General features: G+C 35.5%; 1 protein-coding gene across 8 annotated transcripts in view; it reads left to right on the forward strand.

The window, feature by feature from the left end:
- Foxp2 (forkhead box P2) overlaps positions 1-1,193 on the forward strand; it is a 266,192-nt gene extending 264,999 nt beyond the window's left edge. For 7 of the 8 annotated variants that reach the window (XM_042695935.1, XM_042695934.1, XM_042695936.1 and 4 more), the window contains one exon: positions 1-1,183. This exon is cut by the window's left edge and continues 1,057 nt beyond it. The gene's annotated coding sequence lies outside the window, so the exon portion shown is untranslated. The other variant, XM_042695930.1, reaches the window with a different exon arrangement.
- Positions 1,194-6,173: the final 4,980 nt, after the last annotated feature.

Below are 6,173 nucleotides of genomic sequence, written 5' to 3' on the forward strand. Positions count from 1 at the left end.
AGGACAGAAGCAGCCACATGCTTTGGTCAGCCTTCTGTAACTTCAATTCGTACAAAGGAACCTTTTCCATGAACTACCTGCTGTTTTCTGATGACCTCTGGGATCTTTTCATTTAGCCCTAAACAAAGAAAGAAACACAACAACAACAACAAATAACCACAACTAAAAGTGTTAATTCAGTCACAGAGTAATCTTCTGAGGCCAAATGTCCATCTACATGCAATGAAGATTTGCTTTCATTAAAGACAGAGGTGAGGACAAAATCCGCAGTGGAAGTTATGATATGCTAGAAAGCAACAAATGTGGATCACTGACCAAAACGATTATGTACTTGATGCAAATGCAGATTGCATATGGTTATATATATATATAGTACATTGTGTTTTTGTTCCCCCCCACCCCTTCCAGTCACTTATTTTCGGTGATGAGTACATGTTGTTAGAAGATGTCTTGTATGGTCCAAATCTTTGTTGTGTACTATTTTTTTATAGTCTTAAGTTATAATGAAAAAAAAAAAAACACAAAAAACAAAAAAGTAGGAACCAAACATAAAAGGTCTAGTAAAGCCAAAAATTAATTTCATATTGATTTTAAAGTGATCTAGCTGAGTTTTTACACTGAAAGCAAAGATTATAGCAATTGTAGTCCATGGTATTTATTTTCAGTCAAACCAAAGTTACATATAATTCTGCCTCTTCTTATACGGGATACTAACACTAACAATACACTCCCTTCAAAGACTTGCGCAGGCCAAATTGTTGGAATGCTGGTTTTCTTGACAACTCCAAACCCCCAAAACTATGATAACACATTATGATGTTGTGGAAGATAGCATAGTCAGATGTTTGCTTAACCCTAGAAACTTTCCGTGTTGCTTTTCATGTGCTGTGCCAAGTCTTGATAATACTTTTTCCCCCAACCAAGGGACCTCATAACCTGATTATGGTTATTGCTTTACAAACAGTTTTGACAGAAGGTGGCTGCTAGAGCTTAACATACATACCAGTTCCATGTGATGGAACAGGTTCTTGCAAACTAAGCTCATTTGTTTATTCTTTGCTGAAATCAGCAAATAGAGTTAGAGAGATACCCAGTCATCTATCACACCAAATAAAAGGACATACGGCTTTCAAAAGGGTTTTCCCACTTACCCAAAAGGCTTTCTGAAAGCTTCTACCTCTGCAAAAAAAAAATCAAAAAACAAAAAACAAAAAAAAAGAGAAAAAAAAGAAAAAAAAAGAAAAAAATTAGAACAATTATGGCAGATTGCATGAAACGTGAGAACGTCGCAGTAACTGCTACTTTTCATTATGTTTGTCTTTGGGTCATGATCAATGAACCGGAAGTTTTGGATATGGTATCAAAAGAAAGATTGGTATTGTGAAGGATGGTTTTCAGTCATCTAGGATCCTGCTATAAGGATTATCTGAAAGGAAAAATGAGTCTTTCGGGTGCATGTTTCAAATGCTTCGATGAACTGAAAGTTACAGTGAGAATTGTACCAACAGAAGGGTGGCCTAAGACTGCAATGCTAAAGTATGCATACCTCAGTTACAAAACTTTTGAAAGGAAGTCTCAGCCACAGAATGCATATACCTGTAGAGTTTTGCATGGGTTTTATATGAATACAATTAAAAAGAAATAGCTGCTTGCACATTATACCAGAAAAACCTCCAAAACTGCAATTGCTTTGAAAATAGATTTTAGGTTTTTTGGAGTTTTCTGAAATGCTTGGTCTGTATTTTGATAATTGTGCATATTATGTAAAAATGTTGGTGGACCCATAAATGACCAGACTTTTTTCTAAGAAAAATGTTGCTTTAATGCATTTCATGAATTTTTACTCTTATATCATTGCTTGCTAGTAATAGCAAATCTGCTTTTCTGCATCTGCTTTGCGTAGCTATTGTAAGGCTTTGAACTAATGTATGTATTTATTGCTTGAACTTCTGTGCATACCTTATAAAGCATAATGTCTGACAATTTAAATGGCTCATGTATTCTTGCTTCTATCATAAGCTGATTCTGGGGACTATGATCTTTTGTATACAGCAAATTTTAACTGTAGCACAAACATCTGTTTATGTATTGGTGGGATATACCTGTTTTATTTATCTTTTTTGAGGTAAACTAATTTTTGATACTTTTCATTACTGTGTACTATGTTCATACTTTGAATTCTCTGACGTTAGAAGTCATGGTTGAGAATTGTAACAGCTGTTATTTGTTCTGTATTCATGGCTTTCACTGCTGAATAAAATAAAGGACCAAACCTAGGATTTGAAAGAAAACTGTCTACCTCTAACACCAGGGAGTTATCAGATTTTATTTTACATAGTTCTAGTCTACAAAGACACAATTGCTTAAACCTAGTGGGCTTAAGGCTTATATTCTATGTGGTTGGATTCATGGCACAGTTGTACTGTTTGAAAATCAATTAAAATTTTATGTGACTGTTACAAGTATTTGGTAGAATTACCACTAACTGGGTTTTCTTTCGATAACTCAGATCTGGAGAAAAAAAAAAGTCATCAGCATTCTGTGTCTACAGCTGCTGAACTTCATAAGAATGCAATTCTTTGTGATTAGGGAATCGAAGGATAGTCAGCTAGGAATAGAGCTACAGAAGTACACTTAAAATAAACCATCCTGGACTTTAATGTCTCTGGGCATATTCAGTCACAAAATCCAATAGACTATTTTGTAAAGTTTTCAAATTGGGCATTTACATTTTTGAGAATTGGTGAGATTTCATCTTACACATCCCAATATTAACAGATATTTAGACAATAGCTTTATTACTGCCATTGAGCTATTGAAAGGAACATGGCTCACCCTTGTTATTTCACTAGTTCAGGTTGCAAGGAAAGATCTTCTTTGTTGTTGTTTGGAATTTTTTTTGGTTTGTTTTGATGGGAGTTTTTGTCCAGGAACACTTGGCATATCTTACTTAGCCAAAAACAAAAACAAAAAAAATTTAAAAAGAAAAAAAAAGGAAAAAATATAAGGAAAAAAAAAACAAGGATGTACATTTTACTATAGAATTAATGTATGAACAGTGTGTTACTACTGTCGGATGTAAAAATGTATATGAAACCATTTCATTCACTTGATTACATTTCTGAAGTATAAATAAAAAAAATCTAATTCTTTTTGATCCATTTATAGCCACTAGGATTTTTATTCTTTCGGAGAGATCATTCTTCCATATTAGAGTCAAACCATAAGCTTGGGTCCACATGTCCCACAATTTGTTTAAAATTATTTCCATAGGAATTGGGAACTCCTAAGTCAGACCATACTCAAATTTAAGCAATAAAGGTGGGGCTTTCTGTCTAATTCAGTGCATTAAAAATGACCTTCACATTCAAAATTTACTTTTACATATGTTATATTTTAATTTTTTTACAATAATACATTTTGACATGATAAAATTAAAACCTTAAGAAAGACCAGAGGATGCTGGGTGTAGTGGCTTAAGCCTATAATCCTAGCTATGGGCCATGGTGGTTCAAGACTAGCTTAATGCATAAAAGTATACAAGATTCTGTCTCAAGAATGGGCGCCGGTGGCTCATGCCTGTAATCCTAGCTACTCAGGAGGCTGAGATCTGAGGATTGTGGTTCAAAGCCAGCCGGGGCAGAAAAGTTCGTGAGACTCTTATCTCCAATAAACCACTAGGAGACCGGAAGTGGGACTGTGGTTCTAGCGGTAGAGCGCTCGCCTTGAGCTGAAGAGCTAAGGGGCAGCGCCCAGGCCCAGAGTTCAAGCCCCACGACCGACAAAAAAACCGCTGGGTATAGTGATGTGTACCTGTTATCCTAGCTACACAGGCTAGCCCAAGCATAAAGATAGTCCCTACCTCAAAAAATAAACAAATAAACAAATAGGACTGATGGAGTGACTTAGAGTGGTTAAGGGCCTTCCTAGCAAGTGAGAGGCACTGAGTTCAAATCCTATTCGTCCTATCCTTGATGCCAAGGATAAAAAATGATTTTTTTTTCCTTTTTGCCTCAAACCATCAGTAACACCTCTGGTATCTTGCCATCATTTAGGAAAAATGTTTAGGGGTAGGGTAAGTGACCTTCCGAGGGGCTGATTTTTAAGCTGTTAGGGATCTTTGCCAGACATACTAGTAGCAAAACCAGGCAACATGGGACCTCAAGAGAAAAGTGTATGTAAAAAAATTCCACATGTATTTATGTATTCCTGAAACAGTCGTAATCAAGAATAGAAGGAAAATGAGTATGTGGAGTTTATTTTTATTTTATGTGAAATTAATGTTTCTGTCATCTAAGGGGAAGGGTACCCTGACTAAAGCACTCTCCATAGGGCAAAAAAATGTTTTAAAAGCAATGTAAGCACGAGATTAATTTTCTTAAAACTTAGAATTTATTTCTTCACTATCAATTAGTTGAAAGTAACTGAAAATTAACTTGAGTTGTCTAGTGTATTTTGTTAACATACTAAAGGCAGTGTAACAGGTACAAATGCAATTTTGACTTTTTTTTTACCCTTTGATAAAACAAGAGAACAATTCAGTGATTCAGAGCAAAAATTACAATTTAAGACAGAAAAAAAAAATGACCTGGTAAATATTTTCTCCTTAACCCTAAATTCAGACACATACTATCTTAATTTAAAGCAGTGTTTTATACAGATATATTTTGTGGGTTCAATGAGCAACTTAGTGGCTTTGTGAAAACTTTTTCCCTAATTTATCTTTGAATCTTTAAAAAAATGTGAATGGCCAGGCAGTTGTGGCTCACGCCTGTAATCCTAGCTACTCAGGAGGCTGAGATCTGAGGATGACAGTTCAAAGCCAGCCCAGGCAGGAAAGTCAGTGAGACTCTTTATTTCCAATAAACCACTAAAAAACCGGAAGTGGCGCTGTTGCTCAAGTGGTAGAACACGAGCCTTGAGCTGAAGAGCACAGGGACAGCGCCCAAGCCCAGAGTTCAAGCCCCAAGATCTACCAAAAAAGTAAAAATAAATAAATAAAAAGTGTGAATGAATGAATGAATAACTCTCACAAATCTAATTGAATACACTAGAACTACACATGGCCATTCACATCTGCACCTACGTTGCCTCAACAATATCAGTCCATTTCTACACAACAGAGAAAGCTTTGAAAATGCTAGGTACAAAACTACCTCAAGAGGATGCATAATCTGAGAAAGTAAAATGTACCTTCATGCTGGTCATGTTGGCAAATGAATAAGTAGAAATATCAATAGAAGAAGTAAATTTTATGACTTTCAGGGAAAATTGCATTTGCAGATAATCATCATATTACTTAAATCAATCTGAAAAAAATATATATGTATTCCCACATCCACAAATACTTTAGAAACAAAGTCAAACCCAAAGTTTTAAGCCCATAGATATTGCTAATTTATCACTTTCCTATGAAGATTTACTCATAAGTCTTTGAAGTAAATATTAAACTCTTTTGTAAAGCTAAAGTTGATCCCGTCCCCTAAATTCATGGATCTTCAGTTTACAATGCCATTCTAGAAAGAAAATGCCTTCAAATACACACTGTCCTTCTCTTTTTACTTAGTATATTGCCCTTCTCTTTATATTTATCCCTGTAGTACAAGGATTTGACAGTGAACGTGCACATGGGAAAGGACAGAAAGGAGAACACAAAGAGTATGTTAAAAAAAAGTTCCTTACTTTGCTTTCTGTCTTAAAAATTAACATTAACTGATGATAAAAGAACACAATAAATAAAAACATTAGTCAGGCACTGGTGGCTAATGCCTAGAATCCTAGCTACTCAGGAGGCTGAGATCTGAGGATCTTGGATCAAAGCCAGCCCAGGCACAAAAGTCTGTAAGACATATCTCCAATAAACCACCAGAAAACTGGAAGTGGCGCTGTGGCTCAAGTGGTAGAGTGCTAGCCTTGAGCTGAAGAGCTGGGTGTAGTGGCTTAAGCCTATAAACCCAGGCCCAGAATTCAAGTCTCACGACTGACCCCCCCCCCCAAAAAAAGAAGACAACCTAGGGAAAAGTGATAAAAATTTAAAAATAGCAAGTCCCCTGATACAAAGTTGTAATGACCCTATATTTACATATCTGCCCTAAACTTTAAAAAAATGTAAGCAACAGGCTGAAAACCTTCAAAATTAAACTGTACCCTATAATTTACACATATTATTTAGT

This window comes from Dipodomys spectabilis, unplaced genomic scaffold (assembly GCF_019054845.1).
Source record: "Dipodomys spectabilis isolate Male_0828 unplaced genomic scaffold, ASM1905484v1 ptg000197l, whole genome shotgun sequence".
NCBI classification, from domain to species: Eukaryota; Metazoa; Chordata; class Mammalia; order Rodentia; family Heteromyidae; genus Dipodomys; species Dipodomys spectabilis.